Source organism: Xyrauchen texanus, chromosome 47, assembly GCF_025860055.1.
Source record: "Xyrauchen texanus isolate HMW12.3.18 chromosome 47, RBS_HiC_50CHRs, whole genome shotgun sequence".
Classification (NCBI taxonomy): Eukaryota; Metazoa; Chordata; class Actinopteri; order Cypriniformes; family Catostomidae; genus Xyrauchen; species Xyrauchen texanus.
The window spans coordinates 13,999,685-14,018,448 of record NC_068322.1 but is presented as its reverse complement, the minus strand read 5'-3'; the positions used below and the strand labels follow the sequence as shown (position 1 = coordinate 14,018,448).

The following is an 18,764-nucleotide window of genomic DNA, read 5'->3' as shown; positions in this document are numbered from 1 at the left end:
AAACTATGAAATAGTCTCCCTAACACTGTTCGAGATGCAGACACACTCACTAAATTGAAGTCTAGACTAAAGACTCATCTATTTAGCCAGGCATATACCTAATTTATCCTTCTACTCACAATTAGGCTGCTTTAGTTATGTCTGCCGGAACCAGAAACCAGAAACATTGATCTTGATCTATAACTCTGCAATAAATTGAATGGCATCTATGCTAATATTATTCTATATGTATCCCTGTCTCAACCTTGGGACTCCTATCATGAGGTCACCAGAACTGGCTGGATCCAGGTCCATTCCTGCTTCATGTTGGACTCCACTGCTACATGTCTCTGACTGATGATGACTAAATGCAGCCAAACATCACTTCAGTGTATTACGATGGACTTAAGAGGATGAAGTGATGCCAACTTGAACCATAAGACATGGGCTAAATCATATGCCATTGCCTGAACCTTGGACTTAGGATAGACTAGTAATGTGATTAAAATAGTGAAATTTGGTGTCATTCTGCTGGTGTGTTCAGGCGTGCTGAAATTATCTTTATTAATTTATTAAAGCAACATCATTGGTTGGCTGGACATGCGTTCTGACACCCCCTGCTGCCCACCACAGAGCTGTTCCAATACCCCCATTAGAGCTCTCATTCTCTCTGTCTTAACTGAGACTAACCCTACTCAACTTGAACCCTGGCCCACATGAAGACACACACATACTTGCACACACTTTCCTGCTTCCAGTCATTCTCTCAAAAGTCTCTCTTGCACCCTTTCTCTTTCAGTCTTGTAATATGTTTACTGGCATGACTGTCAGCATTTGCAATATTGCCAAGCATATAATGTACTTAATGTATTGAAATAGACAATGCAAAAAATGTAGGGTTAAGTAATTGAATAGATATAGGATATTAAGGGAAAAATAAAACTACTGGAAAAATTTAATAATTATCTTAATGTGAGTGACTGCAATGCTTTCTCTGACATTTTAATGTAACTTTTGCTCATTATTTTATACATTTACTTTAAAGGGACATAATTTTTAAGCTATTTTAAGCTCTGCCTATGTTCACAATGCAAAGCTCCCTCCACAGTCCACCCAGACCATTATTGGTCATTCAGACATCATCATTGTATGACATGTTAACACATGAATGCCCACATTTAAATATTGACTCTCGATCAACTTGTCACCCCCTACACAGAACTACACAGTAGGTTTGCCAATCATAACAGAGGTCTTTTTTTATTCCCTTTTCTCACAATTTGGCATGCCCAATTCCCACTACTTACTTGGTCCTCTTGGTGGCACGGTTACTCACCTCAATCCGGGTGGTGGAGGACAAGCCTCAGTTGCCTACGCTTCTGAAATAGTCAATCCGCACATCTTATCACATGTGCATGGCACCTATTCTGCGACACCGTGGAGAACTTTACCCAGCAGTTCTCAGCAGTGAAGAAGCAGATCCCACACCCAGTCTGCTCGCCGAGGGTAATTAAGTATGGCGGTGAAACCCCAGGCTGCTCCACCCCAGCGTAGAGCTCCCCGCAGGAGATGGACGCCCCCTGACTCACAAACCACAGCTTGGACCTGGAAGTCTCCAAAGCGCTCCTGAGATGGACAACCCAGGGAGAGAGATGTCTGCTACGGAGCTGGTATCCAGATCACTCCATTCCCCGGCGTGGGCTGGGTGGAGAATCTTTTGTTTCCTTTTCTTTGTTTGCCGCACCCCCAATGTGCTGCGGTACCCACATTGTCAAAAAAAGAGCAGTTTCCTCACTCCCTGGGTCACTTAGCCGGTGCCCACTCGCAGTCGGACCCCATAAACGCGGCCCTTCCGCCTTCACATGCTCAACTGCTCGAGTTGCATTCTGACGAGTCTAGAGGTCATCGCTACAGAACTTCCTCCTCAGTCGCCTACCCGCCCCAGGCCGGGCATGCAGAGCAAGGTAAGTGCTTCGAGCATCTCCTCAGCACAACCACCTTGTGACGAAGTAACGCTCCCCGACGTGGCGTTGCCTGCTCCCCCCGCCACGAGGCCTTACCTCCAGGTATGTCACACGTGATCGTCCCCTTAGTGCCCCTCGCCCGGAGCTTGGACGCGTGGCTTACGCTTTCCAACCCGTCGCGGTGGCTGGCCAGGACCATCCAACTTGGCTACACGATTCAGTTTGCCAGGCGCCCGCCCCGTTTCAGCGGCGTCCGCTTTACCTTGGTGTAGGGCAAAAACACCTCCACCCTGCATGCGGAGATCCCAGCCCTTCTGTGCAAGGACGCGATAGAGCCTGTCCCTCCAGCTGAGATGGAGAAGGGATTCTACTGCCCTTACTTCATGGTACCCAAGAAAGGCAGTGGGTTGCGGCCAATCTTTGACATGTAAGTTCTGAACCGGGCCTTACACAAACTCCCGTTGAAGATGCTGATGCAGAAATGTATTCTGACATGTGTCCGTCATCAAGATTGGTTAGTGGCAGTAGACCTGAAGGATGCATACTTTCATGTCTCGCGTATCCTCCACTTTGGTTTGTCCCTGTCCCCTCGCTTCTTCACAAAAGTCGCAGTGGCAGCTCTTGCCCCATTAAGGGAAGTGGGCATTCACATACTCAACTAACTCGACAACTGGCTAATCTTAGCACACTCTCGACAGTTGCTCTGTGCACACAGGTACCAGGTGCTCATGCACCTCAGCCGTTTAGAACTTTGGGTCAACTGGGAAAAGAGCAAGCTCTCCCCGGTTCAGAGTTTCTCTTGTTCAGCTCTTGGACAGATTTTCTACGGGCAGGAGTCTCCCTACAGCAAATATTCAGACACATCGTAGTTAGTATGTACGCCTCCCAGTTGGGCTGGGGAAATGTGTGCAACAGGCATGCAGCTGCTGGCTCCTGGATGGGGCCCCGGCTGGGTTGGCACATCAACTGCCTAGAGTTGCTGGCTATATTTCTTGCCCTGCGCAGATTTCTGCCATTTATCCATGGCAAGCATGTGTAGATTTGCTCAGACAAAACAGCGACAGTAGTGTATATAAATCGCCAGGGCAACGTTCGCTCTCGTCGCATGTCGCAACTCTCCTCCTTTGGAATCAGCTGCGGCTGAGGTCTCTGCATGCCACTCATATCCCAGGCAACCTAAATACCACAGAGGATGCGCTGTCATGTCAGGTAATGCTCAGCAATGAGTGGAGATGCCACTCTCAGGTGGTCCAGCTGATTTGGGCTCAGTTTGCCAGAGCACAGGTAGATTTGTTTGCTTCCCGATATTCCACGCACTGCTCACTCTGGTACTCTCTGGTAGAAGCCCCCCTTGGCACAGACGCACTGGCACACAGCTGGCCCCGTGGGCTGCGCAAATAAGCATTTCGCCCAGTGAGCCTACTTGCACAAGTCCTGTGCAATGTCAAGGAGGTCGAGGAACAAGTCATTCTTGTGGCCCCCTACTGGCCTTGGTTCTCGGATCTCACCTCCTCGAGACAGCACCTCCCTGGCAAATTCCCCTGAGGAGAGACCTTATTTCTCAGGGACGGGGCATCTGCTCCCAGACCTCTGGAACCTTGGACGGGATGCGGAAGATCTAAATGGTCTACCACCAGCCGTCGTAGACATGATCATGCTTGTTCCCCTCATGGGATCTCTCCGTTGTCCTCTCGGGCCTTCGGAGAGCCCCGTTTGATCCACTAGAATCAGTCGAACTAAAGTCCTTCTGTCAGACACTTGCCTACTCTCACGTCACCTTGAGACCCCGACCGGGCTACGTGCCCAAGGTTCCTATGACCCCTGTCAGGGATCAGGTAGTGAACCTGCAAGTTCTGCCCCGGGAGGAGGCAGCCTTTGCGTTGTTTTGTCTGGTGTAAGCTTTGCGCACCTATTTGGATCACATGCAGAGCTTTAGACACTCTGAGCAGCTCTGTCTGCTTTGGTGGACAGCGGAAAGGGAATGCTGTCTCCAAACAGAGGCTTGCCCACTGGATAGCGGACGCCATTGCATTGGCACTGGCCAATGGCACCTCTCTAGCAGACATCTGCAGAGTGGCGGTCTTGGCAACACCCAATTCCTTACAATCTCCGGGTTGAGCCGGTCTCGTCCCGTGTTTTGACAGGTCCGAACATGTAGAATTCGGTAATACTGTACAGCTGGCTGGGTGTATCGCTTGCATATAGCGCCTTTCCCCTCCCCTGAGGTGAAGACGTACGCTCAACTCCCCCAGTCGAGTCCACAAGTCATGGACCCTGGGTGTCCTTCCTCCCTAGCCCTCTGGCTCCCTGAAGCAGGCTGATCATCCTGGCTGATGGGCAGGATGTGGCCTCTGCCTCCCTGAAGCAGGGAACAAGACGTTATGTCCCTCTTGCCACAACACTGTACTAAGCCGCTGAAAGGGCCGGGACCTTAGTCTCGGCTCCTCAGCTCAAAACCTATCTGAACAGACACACAATTCCCTCCATTAATGCCCGTATGTCCGAGGGAGGGGCATGCAAATTCTGTTAACCAATTCTCATTGGCCTTTTCTCAAAGATAAGAGGTAACCGAGGCTCTCAAGAGAGACCCTTAGTGTCACTACATTGACTAAACATCTCGTTCCCTCCATCAGGAAACGGAGGTTACGATAGTAACCGAGACGTTTTACTTGTAGACTTTCACTGCACAGTTCAATTAGGATGCATTTTTGTACTGTTAATGAAGAATAACGATAAAGTTTATAATAATATACAATAAGAAAATTATAATCATTTTAGCTTGTTTATGAAGCAACAACAAGAATGGGCTGTGAATCAATTAAAATGTTAATGAATCAAAACATTTTCTGTGATTAATCACGATTAATCGCAATTGAAGTCTGGTACATGATACATTACAACAATCTTTCTAAAATCATTATAAATATATTTACAGTACTTTATACTTTGTCTCAAAGAACTTGCTTAGAAATAGATTTGTCATTTGTTTTAATTATTTAAATATGTTTTAATTATTTAAAAATGTGTTCCTTTTTTGAGGATAGATTTAACTAGACACATTTTTACAGGTACTAATCTTTTATAGAAGAATATGTATACATGCCAGGATCAAATGGGCAGATTGAATTCATATCAGACTTTTTGTACATTGCCAATGCATTATAATACGTAATACATACAGATCTACGACATATTGAAAGCTGAAGTTTAATTTGCCGAAGTTTAAAATCTCCAAACTATTCTCTGACTGCTCTTCAGTCTCTACAAGTGTAACTGGCTGGAACTTGCTGAACGGCCGGGTCCTTTTGTGTTATCTCGCACTTGCTGGTTCTCACTCGGGTGGTTTCGCTTTTGAAACGGGTTCAGATGAAAGTCGTGAGGGTTTTCGCATGATGCCAAGAGATACAGAAGCTTGTCCATATCACTCACCCGCTTGCGGATGAAGTCTTAATTCTCCATATAGTAAATGTGCTCCTGTGTACATTATGCCTGAAACATGACGCAAAATGAATTAGCTTGCACTTCTTCACACAATCAGTTTCTGTGCGAGGATATGCAGTTGAGTCAAGCAAGTTAAAAATGTAGATATGCCAATGTTAGCCACAGAAAGTGGGGAAAACATTGAAGTTTCAGCCATTGTACAAAAGTGCCTGGGTTTGTTCCTGGCAGACAGCAGATGCCCGAACATCACGGAACACCTTTCTCCTATCACGTGAAGTTTCAGGAAGTAAAAAAAGGGATACTGCATTAATTGTGTTAATTTTTTATGCATTAAATTTCCCAGCCCAAGATAAAATATATAAAGCATTAATTGTGTACTTTATGCAGATTTGCTCTTCATTTTGTTGCATTGGTGTTAATTTTTTTTTTTTTTTATCTTTGCCAGTAAGTGAAAAAGGAATAATAATTTAAAAAAAAAGAAGTAGAAAAAACAGGTCAGTTCTTTCCGACTAAAATCACTTGAACGGACATCCCATTGTATTTATGATTTATGACCTCATAAGTACAAACTTCCCAGGAGGACTTGAACGCACCATAAGCCAAGAAGTCCTGGACAATTTTGACTTGGAAAAACTACCTATAAAAACTTTCTTAGTTAATTTTTCCCATTGAACACATCTAAATGGGAAATCCTTGTCCCTGTGTCTTAGAGGAGCATAACTGTTCATCTGTACATTACAGCACATAAATTAACTTTGAAAATCTGCATTAGGATCTTAATCTGTGTTTGTCAGTCACTCAGCAAGCATGTGATTTGTTTATGTCAGGGAATGCATGCCCAGTCATATGTCCAGCTGCATGATGCATGTGTCTTTGAGTGAGTGTATTTGTTTGTTTGTCTACCCCAGTGTCATTGAGTCTGTCTGCCTCTCTGTACAGTTCTCTGTTCTCTAATTGTGCGCACCGGATGACTTTTATTAGTTTTGTGTGACAAAGTCTTTAGAGAGAACGCAGATGGCTGAAATTAGCCATACAAAAAGCCATTAGAGTAGGTAACAGATGTAAATAGGTTAATCTCTTTGTGTTTCTCACTCCAGAGGCTAACCTTACAGTCACACTGAGTCAGGAGAGACATCTCTTATTTTCATCCTCTATTACTCTTTTGTATTTCATACCTTTAATTTCCTGTATGTGATCTGCATAGCATAAATGTGTCTGTGTGAAAACAGTAGTCTTGTGTAGACTATTTTCAATTCGATTAACATTTTCTATGTCATGCTGATTTTGAAAGTATTTATTGCAAGTGAAAATGTTGTGCAGCAATGGAAATGTTGGTTTCTGTGTAATGAATTGTAGGGTTGCAACAACTTATCAATTAAATCGCTAAAAATCAATTAATTAAAATACAAATGTCCTAATTAGTTGTTTATGCTTTTTTATTTGTAAATTATATTTGAAATCTATTTTTTGTTGTTATGCTGGTTTAGTTTTTCTCATCCAAATCGGTCAGGAGATGCAAGACTTTTTGTTTCATAGGTTTCAATTTGCCCATGTTTTTAAGGACAGATGTGAAATGAAATAGCAAAACTATTTAGTAAAAATACTGGAAACAGATCAAAAAGTTGTCTTTTATCAAATGTATTGATTACTAATGAATTAATAGGCAGATTCATATTTTTTCAAAATAGTTAAAAGCAGCCCTAATGAATTGTCTTGGCTGTTTGCCCTCAACTTTGATTTTACTCTCTCTGCCGGTTTCAGTCACTGCCACAAAGAAAGAAGCCTTCAGAATTAAAGTTTAAAGCCTTATGTGTTCTTGGCATTACTGATATAAGACCAAAGCTCTCAGAGTCGCTTCTGCATCTGACTTGCGGCTGTCTCACATTAAGTGAACTAAGTCAGTCCATTGTCTTATTTTCTGTATTTCTTCATCTTTTCTGTTTGTGGGGGCAAATGAGCATGGATCATTTGCCCTGCTCAATGCAGGCTAACAAACAGTCCTTTAAAAGCATCACCAACTTTAATAGTAGACTTTGCAAAGAGGAAACGTGTTAAAACTGTACAGTGACAGTGACCTCCGCAGTTAAACTCGCTTTGTATGACCCCTTTATTTAATCTTTTCTATCATTTTCTCATCTCTTTAGCCTTGTGAAAGAGCAATAACACTGTTGCGTGTCTTTTCGGGGCCTTATGTAAGACAACAGTCGTAAGATCTCTTTCACTCTCTTTCGCAGTCAATTCCTTCATCTTTCCATCCGTCCATTCCAACAAATAAAAAGGCCACAGGCCCACTTTGGTTTACGGCCTGACATAGTCTCTATTTTCTATGACTGCATTATATAAGTGTTCTATCACGGAGGCCACAGAACAAAGGACCCGACTTATCTTGCCTCAGAGGGGAATTCCACCCCAAACAACAATGAGATCTTATTCTTTTTCTGTCTCTAATGGAGTCCATCGATATGCATGGCTCCTGGGTTGCTTGACATGCAGTCCAGGTTGCCAAGCAGACTCTGAACTCATTTTGTTTATCTGTGTTTGCTAGGCTGCATCCCATACAACTGGCATTGTATCTTACCTCCTCCATCCACACTGATTCTGTGTTTGCTGTAGTACTATAGTAGTTCTGTGGAATCAGAATTAAGTTAATGTCTTGGATATTTGAGGCTTGACCACACCCTTTATATCTAGTATAGAGACCATTTCAAGGACTGTTCATGGGTGACGTCAAGTGATGTCCTGCTTGTCAAAACAGAGATTATTTAGCAGAGATGGGCCACTTCTATTAAAATTAATGGGAGAAATTGGAACATCCAACTGCAGCCAACAGTCAATGGATGTATAAAGGCAGTCCCACCTAACAGGTGAAATAGCCAATCACCTTTCAGTCAATCACCTTGCCTGTCAATCAACTCAAGAACACACATGTGCATTAGATATACAAGACTGTAAAATTGTATTTTTAAGTGTAATCTGAGTTAAAGACACAGAATTTGTTATACCATTTGTGACGAATGGCACGCGATCATCGTCGCCCACGGTGACTTTTCCCCATTTGGTGGCACGTGATGGGTCTCACCTGAACCCAATAAACAGCCTCATCACCGCTGCCTTTAAACACCAAGTGCGCCTCTCCTCGGAAGACCGGTCTCTACCTGTTGGCATCTTCACAGGTCCAGGAACGGCTTATTTGAAATATGTTCTTTTATTGTAATCTTTGACAAACAGCTTTGGAGATTTTGGTCTTTCACCATTGAAGTAGATACGAGCTGCACTTTACATAAAAAAATTTAAAAAAAATAGCTGCCCAAACTGCCCAAGTGTGTTTCAAAGATGGCCTCTGAGTGAACTGACTTACCTTGAAAAAGAGATTTAGTTGAATAGATCCGGATATACGTTTGGACCATTCTGATTCCTTTGTTTTTGTTTACATTCTTGAAATGGTCTATAGAGTGCAAAGTCAACACCCAGAAAGCCCTGCTCTGTATAAATTGCAACGTTGCTTGTCCACTTTCATCATTTTTCGTTTTGGTTCCGGAAGTATTTTTTCCATAAGGATTTCATAAAGTACTTTATAAAAGAATTGTAAGCCATGAACTAAACCAACCAGCTCTGAGGTAAATCAAAGCATTGCAAACTTTAATTTGAAGCAAAAAGGTATTTTAAAATCAGACAAAAAGACAAGGGTACCAGACTGTGTACTTAATGTTGTCATATGATGGAATGAGCTACAATCCCAAGAAGCATTGTGAATGATGTATTTAAATTTAAATCTACGGGAAATATAAAACTATTATTTAAAGTTGATTAGTAGTATTGAAACACTTCTTTTTAAGTTTATTGCAAAATATTTAGATATTTACAAATTAGTGATGTCAGTTTATTAAAAATTATTATCTCCAGAGGCTGTATATGGTGGTAGGAAGGTATCAAGGCACGTCCGAATCCAATGTCTGTGTCATATCATGTCTACTATGATAACTTCATCTGATTGATTTTTAAGGCAGCATAGAGATATCCTTCGCTGCCTATGAAATCTCACAATCCTGTGTGCGCGGTTCCACAATGGTTGAGTTGAAGAAAAGAAAATGGCAGCCGAAGAGGCAGTTGATAGGCAATTTGTGTATAAATGTATGTTTTTATTCACTTTTTCCAACTTTTGATTCAGTTTTCTAGCAAGAAATTAGTATTGTAGTTAATATTAAATATACAATTGGTTATCGCCAAAGCTCTCTTGATTTTGTTCTAGATTATTAGACCATTGTGGTTTGGTCGGACGAGTTACTGATAGTGGACACCAGATGGAGATAATCAGTTGCTGGTATCTTAGCAATGAAGTGAGGTTATGCTGCCTCAGTTGCCTGTCTAAAACCAGTTTCTGGAGGTACCTTCATAAGAAAATGCTGTCTGTTGAGACATTGACAGATAGGATGACTGATAGTCATTGACTTGACGAAGCAGCAATACAGCTAAATTTCAGACGCAGCCCATATATACTTTTATTCCTGTCAAAATACAGTTCTTTCCTTCTTAGGAGAAAATAACAAAATAACATGTATCAATGATGCTTCATTAACATTTTCCAAACAAAGCATTCCACACTATAAAGACAGAAATGCACTAAAATAGCGCCAATTCAAGTAATATTAAAATCTAAGTGGGAGGTTGATTATTCGAAAGAACAAGACCCCATATGTTGAGTATTCATTGCAATGTGCATTCAATCTATTAAACCTTCATCCTCCACAATATTAATCAGCTGGCTGACTGTGGTTATCTAATTTGCTATAGCAATCGTGAAGCCGCATTCATGATTCGCATCAGGGCATCAATGCCACTGTCAAGTTAATTGCCATTATGGCGATATTTAAGACTTTAGGTGCTCCTGTGGTTACTAAATTCCCCCTATATAGGCTGCAAAGTACTTGATTTCTAATACATCATATTTTGAGTGTGTAGGAAGACACGATTGCGTCATGGAAGTTGGCAGTCACTGCTGGGCTTGTTTGCTGCCATTTTTTGATTGGTGAATTCCTTCAACAGGAATTCCATTATTGAAAAGTTGAAATAACCCAGACTGATGAGAGAATCACATACCATCGATTAACAGTCTCTAACCTCATGTAGGTCTGTATTTAAAGGTTTATAAGTAATTGTTAATAATTAATTCCACCGGGCGCCTGGGTAGCTCAGCAAGCATTGACAATGACTACCACCCCTGGAGTTGCGAGTTCAAATCCAGGGCATGCTAAGTGACTCCAGCCAGTTCTGGGGGCACGTGGTAAGTTGCGCATGGATCGCGGAGAGTAGCCAGAGCCTCCACAAGCATAGACTTCACGGTGTCATGCACAACATGCCACGTGATAAGATTCGCGATTAGTGGTTCTCGCTCTCAATGGGGCATGTGGTAAGTTGTGCGGGGATCATGGAGAATAGCATGAGCCTTCACATGCTGTGAGTCTCCGGAGTGTCATGCACAGCGAGCCATGTGATAAGATGTGCGGATTGACTGTCTCAAAGCGGAGGCAACTGAAACTTGTCCTCCGCCACCCGGATTGAGGTGAGTAACCGCTCCACCACGAGGACTTACCAAGTAGTGGGAATTGGTCATTACAAATTGTGAGAATATAGGGGATAATATAATTTTTTTCATTAATTAATAAAATTAATTAAACTAAGGAGAAAATAAATGGGGATGTTATTTCCAGAATCGGAGTGTTGCACACAAACTGGTAGCCATTATTATTTCACCCATTCTACAGAAAGATTGTTTAATTGTTGTTTAACTGCATTTCCTCTTGAAATCTACAAGTTTGCAACTTGGATCCATTTTTGTTACCCTTATAAGCCATTTTACTCTCTTATTACGTCCTTGGTACATATCTTTTGTATTTTGAGGTGCCATAATGGGGAACATTACTATTATTCTGTGAGGAGGAAGATAATGTGGGAAAATCAAGTCTCCTAGAGACAGAGTAGTTTGTGTAAGGAAGGTTTGCATTGCTTTGGACATGTATTGTTGTGGAGGTGTTAGCGCCAGCTCTCACGCCCCATGTTTGAATAGAGCAAGACAGAGGAGGTAAAGAGTGCATTCAGCCCAGCAACTCATTTTGTCCTTTCAGGGGCCACTCTCAGATTAACAGTACAGGCTTCCATCATGAGATGAGGGGGAGAGAAAAGCCACATCACTGAAGACTAGCACACAAAAGGGGATTTCAATCAGCATGGCACTCAGGCTTGCTTTATGGGCTGACAGGAGTAAATAAGGCCGTGTTTTTAGCAGGGGCCCGGCGCTAACAGACACACACACACACACACTTGCAGGAGATACACACACATGGACTCGCTGACACAGATAAACAAACCTGTACATACACTTACCTGTACTGGCTCCGTGTACATATACAGTATACACAAATTTGTGTGTTTGAGGGCGTATAATGAATTCTCCCACATACATGCACAGTTTTCAATGTTCTCAAATGTATTGTCTTGTTGTCTCACACCTACCCAAACTGCAAACACACATATAAGAATCATCTTAACCCCTCTATTGTCCTATTGTACTCTGAGCTTGACTTCATTTAAATCCCGGTGTACAGGCATATCTGCCGATTCTGTGAGCATGAATGCTTCCCCCTTGAGAATAGAGTCAGTGTGGTCTGACTGATCTTAAATAGCGAACCACTTTCCCTGATTCACAAGAAACTGTTACGTGAGTGACCTAAAAGACCCATTGTCTGTTGTCAGAACTTCATATATGTTCTATTTGAGGTTAAGTTCAAACACGTTCCATTTTCCCTCACAACGATGACATCCAAGTTTTCTCGTCGGATTATACTGTACATGGCAGCATGCAAGATTAGAAACTTACAATGAAGCTCAGCTCATGTAATGAAAGATCCCAACATTCTCTTAGACTATACAAGCAGCGCGCTCCCGCAATGTTCAAGCAAAGACGTTTACAACCACGTCCCCTAAATCTCATGTGGTTTGATGTGTTAGCAAGGGGACAGTGGTCTAAATCTCCCAAAACTACTTACAAATGACATGGTTTACCAATCCAGTACTAAGAGGGATGATATAAGATTTAGTGCTGGGTTTGTTGAGGAGAACGAGAGCTTGCCAAGAACTCTGATAAAGCTTTGAGAATCCTCTCAATTCCACATGCTTACTCACATAAACACTGGATGTGACATTTTAAGTACTGTACAATTTACAAATGCAATGATAAGTTCTGAGAAGGGGATTAAGGATGTTTTAAGTTGTTTATGAACAGCAAAGTCTACACAATGTCCATCTTGTGTTCCAGAAGTTCTCCTGTTGGCCTAAAGTGAAGACTTGGATAAATATAGTTTCAAGGCAACACAAGTTGATACTTTGTTCGACCAGCACACAACCTCTTCAAGCAGTGAAATGCTTCAGAAAATGAGAGGGTTGGAGAGCCTGATTGGAGTTTCTAACTTGTTCTTTTCTTTTCCTTCTCTTTTTGTTCAGGTGGAGACAGAACTATTTCAGCACAAGGGGCCTCAACACAACTGACTGGTATGTAATATGTTCATCTGCCAAAGGCCCTCGCAAACTTTCCCAATGAATTAATTTTTTATCTCAGGTCTCAATAGTATGGCTCTCAAGGCAACATCTTTGTATTACAGCATTTATTTATCTGCATGTTCTTCTATATTGGCACTACAACAAAAACAAAAACAAACAAAAACAAAACTGTAATGACTGAAATCTTGTGATTTTTCTTTGGATGCAAGTATGAAGGCCTCATTGCTTTAGGTAACAAAGTCAAACCAAGTGGCTATTTCAGATACGGATAGCACCACCACACTTTTCAAGCAGAAAATTGGACAAAAGGAAGTTTGTTTAGATAGTATGTTAAAAGTTGAGATAAAGTATTTGGATACATTATGGTTGTCAAATTTTAGTGGAACATGTTAATACAATAGTTGATGTGATGACCTATACTTTTGGGTAATTTGTTTGGACACTTGAGGAGCATGAGGAGAACTGAACTTGTATATTCACAAAAATGACCTTAGTACCATTTGGCTACAAGTAATTGCAAAAAAATTGCAAAAACAAGTGAAGTTTCTGTCTAAAAACTTTTGAGCCTCCCACACCATAATTGGATGGAAAAAATTATGGGGAAACAAACTGAATTTTAACTGAAAAAACATGAACTGAATTTTATTTATTATTAATTTTTTTTCAGTTTCGTGCCTTAAATCTGAACTTGAACTTCTCTAGGACTACATTGATATAAATAAATAAAGAGGTGATACTGCTTGCAGAAGCAATGTTAATATACAGTAATTGCTCACCCAAAAATGAAAGTTCTTGCACCCTTATCATTCTAAAGATGACTATTTTCATCTGTGAAACACAAGGATGAGGTATGAAAGCTTTGGTCACTCGGTAGATATTGCCTCATGGCTCTTTGGTCAGCATATGTTCTCCAGGCAAAGCGTTCACACACTTACTACGACTCACCTATGGAGCACTATCAGAAAACAACACTTCAGCAGGGTTGCATGTGTACGTGTTTGTGGATAAATGTTGGGGGTGGGTTGAATCTCTGTTTGTCTGTGTATGTGGGTGAACAGGGCTGTGGGTGGTCATCTTTGTCCACCATGTTCATGTATGCATTGCTTGTCTGTGTATAGTTGTGACCGTATCACAGACAGGCTCCCGTGTGTCAGAAAGGACACTGTCTCACAGCTCGTAGTCATGTTTCATGGAGCCTATGAGACTCAGTTGGTGGTATGTGTGAGTTTGTTCTATTTCTGTCTCTCTGACTGTGACACTGCCCACTGTGTGTGAGTCTGTGTACGACGACCCACTGTCTGTGTGCCGTGCCAGTGGGAGACTGCCATCCTCTGCTCCCTCACAGCAGGGAGCCACCATTCCTAAGCCTTCATCCCCAACCAACAGCTCTCCTTCGTGCTCTTCCTCTTCCTGTCTCTATCTTTCATTGTGTCTACGTCCTCCCTGTCTCTCATTATTTCTCTCTGTGGGCATCCAAGTAAAGGACATGGAGATTTGGCAGGCATTAAACACATTTATTTGTGTAAGATTTATCTTTTATCTACACTATAAATAGTTGATTAATTGATCTTGTGTTTCATTTGTAAATGCATGATATACAATACATAGATGATGACACTGTGTGCTGTGATCTAGAAAAAATGACTCTGCCACCAGTCTCTAATGGCACTGTAGCATTAATGTAGTTAGAAGACATTGTTTATTGATAACTGCAAAAAGTTTTTATTAAAAAAAATTGTATTACCTGAGAATTCAATTTTGATTGTGTTGGCTTGACAAAGTAACTTAACTGCTCCTATAACTTTTAAGCTACATCCCATACTTCCTTCCATCCATCCATCCATCCATCCATCCATCCATCCATCCATCCATCCATCCATCCATCCATCCATCTACCATCGCTTTACCTGTTAGGCCTGAAAAACCTCAAACTTCTTGTCTTTAAAGTTACATTTTTAAGTTAAGGCTTTGTCAAGCCAACATCTAAATATTTACCTATTTGCCATCTTTACTCACAGTATAATGGAGAAAGGACAGAAAATGAAATAAAGAACGAGATTAGGTAGTGTTGTGGGCTGGATTTGAATCAGCATCACATGAGCATTACTAACTGCTAAGCCACGGCTCTGACAATAATTTCTTCTCTTAAAAGTACAGATCCAGACTGCGGTCAGGCACTTTTCTCTGTCTTACTCCAGTTTCCTCCTGAGGCCAGCAGCAGCAGTGCCATGTCTAATTGGCCGTGCGCTCGACATTGCCTGTTGTGATCATATAAATGTATTGGTGCTTAGAAGGCACGAGCTATTAAAACATTACAATAGATATTAGTGCGGGCCCGAGCAGCCTGCTCGGCCTAACGAACATATGCTTCCCTACCCATGCCTAAACTCTTATTTATGGATTTAATTTAATGTGCGGGAAGAATTCTAAATTAAATTTGGTGTGTGCCTCTGGAGAGTGTCGGTGTATAATAACATGGTAATTTTTACACATCTTTATGAGAAATGAGAAAATTAATTCTTTCTGACAAGCTGTAATTACTGGGCTTGGACCAGTCGCAGCTGAACAGTTTGAGCTCGACTAGTCTGCCAGTGAACTGAAGGAGAGAGAGAACAGATAAGGAGGACACACACAATTATGGACGCACACCCACATGCACGCACAGACACAAAGACATGCAATTACATACACCCACAAACACAACCCCCCGTACACCTACATACAAACATACACGCAATGATAACATACATGGTCACGTATGCCTACCCAATCTAATGCACTCCTACACACACAATTACACAATATCAGACACACAAACAGATGCCATAAACATTTTTTTTATGGCACAAGTGTGCCTAATTCAAGTCTTTGAGGATACTTTCGCTCAAGAGCAAGTGGTGCAGATTTGAGTCTGATTGGCATAAGAGTTTGGTTTGTTTGATTGGTGTGAAAGTGATTTTCTGAACTCAGATGCGAACCAGTGAACCACATTCAAAAGGTGGGCTAGGTGTGGCTCATGTAAACTTGGATACAGTTCGCAGTTGGTATGAAACCAACCCCCACCCCCCTAAGTTGCGGAAGTAACAGCTATTAAAGACATATACTGTAATTTGCGTCTTTGGCCCCAGTCAAAATTATAATAGTGGAAACAAACCACTTTTTCAGAAATAAAAATACAATGTGAACAAAGACCTGAAGGGGTATTTGGGTGGATTCGAACTTGGGTTTGGACCAAGCAATCAAACAACCTTATTGTGTGAAAACCAACTTAAGTACTCTAGATGTCTCTTAATATGTTTCTAAAGGTAAATTCAGCCTAATTGGCCCACTTCAGGACACCATGTGATTGGTGGAAGGTGAAAGGGGCATTTCATACAGCGTTATGGGTAAGGTCTCAGCCAGTAGGGGGTTCTTTTGCCTTATCTGATGTCATCAACATGAATTGCTAGTAGGTCTGCCACATCCAAGGTCATCTGCCATTTAGTATTCACAGCAAAGATGGACCATGCCACTAGCTCTCATAGCTAAATAATGATCACACACACTTTAAGCTATTGAATTTTGGAAAGAAAGAGGAGCTGTTAGTTTATAGCTGTTTCTTACACCATCAATATGACATTAAGGGTCACTTTAATTTATGTAGATGAAGAGCTAAGAGTGTGCTAGGTACAGGGTATTATATGTTTTTCAGCTTGTCTGTGCAATTTAGTTAGGTTTATTTATTTAGTTATATTTGAGTTGTTTAGTTTTTTTTTTCTTTTTTTTCTGTGTTCTGTATTTAGTTTTTTGTTATTTCATCTTTAGTATTTTTAAAGGTTGCCAAAGTAAACTTGTTTGCTGAGACATTTGGATATGTTTCATTCTGTTATACGTATTTAACACAAATAACACATTTACTCTATTTATTCTAATAACTGGCTGTAATATTTCATGATTAATAAAGGAGTTAAAGGCTTCCGTTTGTTTCAGCAACTGACACCAACAATAATTTCTTGTCATTTTATTAGAATTTTATTTTAGTATTGGTTTGTTTTTGAACAATTACAATTATTTAACTTAAGTTTCATTGTGTGTGTGTGTGTGTGTGTGTGTGTGTGTGTGTGTGTGTGTGTGTGTGTGTGTGTGTTCGGGAGGGAATTGTGCCTGGCACACGCTGACTATGCATTCAGGGGCCATTTCAGTTTATTTATTCATTCTGTCCCATTTTGTCATGCACTGTTAAATGTTTAATCCTCTCATCTCTGCAGTTGGAGACCGCCAGGGGAATGCCGTCCTAGTGGTCACCAGGGTAAATAATACATGACTGTGTGTGTGGTTATTTTTTGAAGACATGCAGTTGTCAGTTTATAAGATGTCTGTTCCGATGACAGTGTCTCTCTCTTTATCTATCTATCTCTCCATCACTCACACACTTTAAAACACTAGGTCAGAGTCTATTAACTCTTCTGAAGGGTATACTGTCAAAGTGTGTTAGCAGATGGCTCCATTGTCTTTCACGCTTAGTGTCTTCAGTCGCTCTCAGATAACTCAGACCTGCTCTGACTGCCCTGTCTTTAGATGGCGAGGATAAAACATTTATTCACCTGGAGTCCACGCTGTTGGAGTTCAGAACAGACCACCTCTTAGTTTTTAATGTCCTCAGACAACAATGTGCAAGCATCACTATTGCTTATACTTGACACCTATTGTTTATACCTATTGGAACAAACCCCTTACCCTTAGTTTTTTAAATTTGGCATGTAACTCGTCCTGAACCATTTGTGCTATGGACATGAATGATTCTTCAAAAACACAGCTTGTTGAGGAGTGGTGTGCTATTACTTTTGTAAGTGGTTTGACTTTTTTTTTAACTGGCAGAAAAATGTAGGGACCATATCTATGGACTAGAATACCATTTAGACTTGAGGATAGATGTACTCACTAAGCACCTGGCCACCACCCAAAACACCCTAGCAATCACCTAGCAATGCCCTAGTAACCACTCAGAACACCCTAGCAAACAGTTGAAAACGGACATGCCCGGTATACACAGAGTGTTAGTAGCCACCCAGAATTCCTTATCAAACATCTAGCAACACCTTAGTAACCACCCAGAACACCCTAGCAAACACTTAGCAATGCCCTAGTAACAAATTTGAACACTCCAGCAAACTCCTAGCAATGCTTTAGTAACCACCCAGAACACCCTAGCTAACACCTAGCAATGCCCTACAAACCTCATTGAACATATAAACATGATCAAAAGCACTCAGAACATGATAGCAATGTCATAGAAACCACACAAATCAACCAAGCAAACATGTAGCAATGCAATAGTAACCACCCAAAACACCATAGCAAACACCTACCAATGCCATAGTAACCACCCATAACACCCTAGCAAACATCTAGCAATGTCATAGTAACCACCCAGAACACCCTAGCAAACATCTAGCAATGCCCTAGAAACCACCCAAAACACCCAAGCAAACATTTAGCAATGTCCCAGTAGCAAATGTGAACAGTCAACAAACACCTAGCACTGCCCTAGAAACCTCAGAACACCTTAGCAACCACATAGCAACACACTAGAATCCATCCACAACATCTTAGCATAGTTGTGGCAAGATTTGTACTGGCCAGCACCACTCATTTTTCATCATTCTATTTTTTGACCTAGTCTCTTAAGTTTGTGTGTGCGTGCGCTGTGTGTGTGTGTGTGTGTGTGTGTATTCAGTTTTGTATTAGTTTTCTGTATAAGTCATGCAAACTTTCACATAGCCACACAAACACAGGCTCTCATTGCTATTTCACTTCACTGACATCCTCTTGTTTCCAAAAATCTGA

At 41.4% G+C, this 18,764-nt stretch overlaps 1 protein-coding gene across 1 annotated transcript in view; it reads left to right on the top strand.

The window, feature by feature from the left end:
* Positions 1–18,764, top strand: part of sox5 (SRY-box transcription factor 5) — a 293,062-nt gene that overhangs the window by 115,499 nt on the left and 158,799 nt on the right. The window contains exon 5 of the mRNA XM_052120818.1: positions 12,882–12,929. The gene's annotated coding sequence lies outside the window, so the exon portion shown is untranslated. The remainder of the gene's footprint in view (positions 1–12,881; positions 12,930–18,764) is intronic.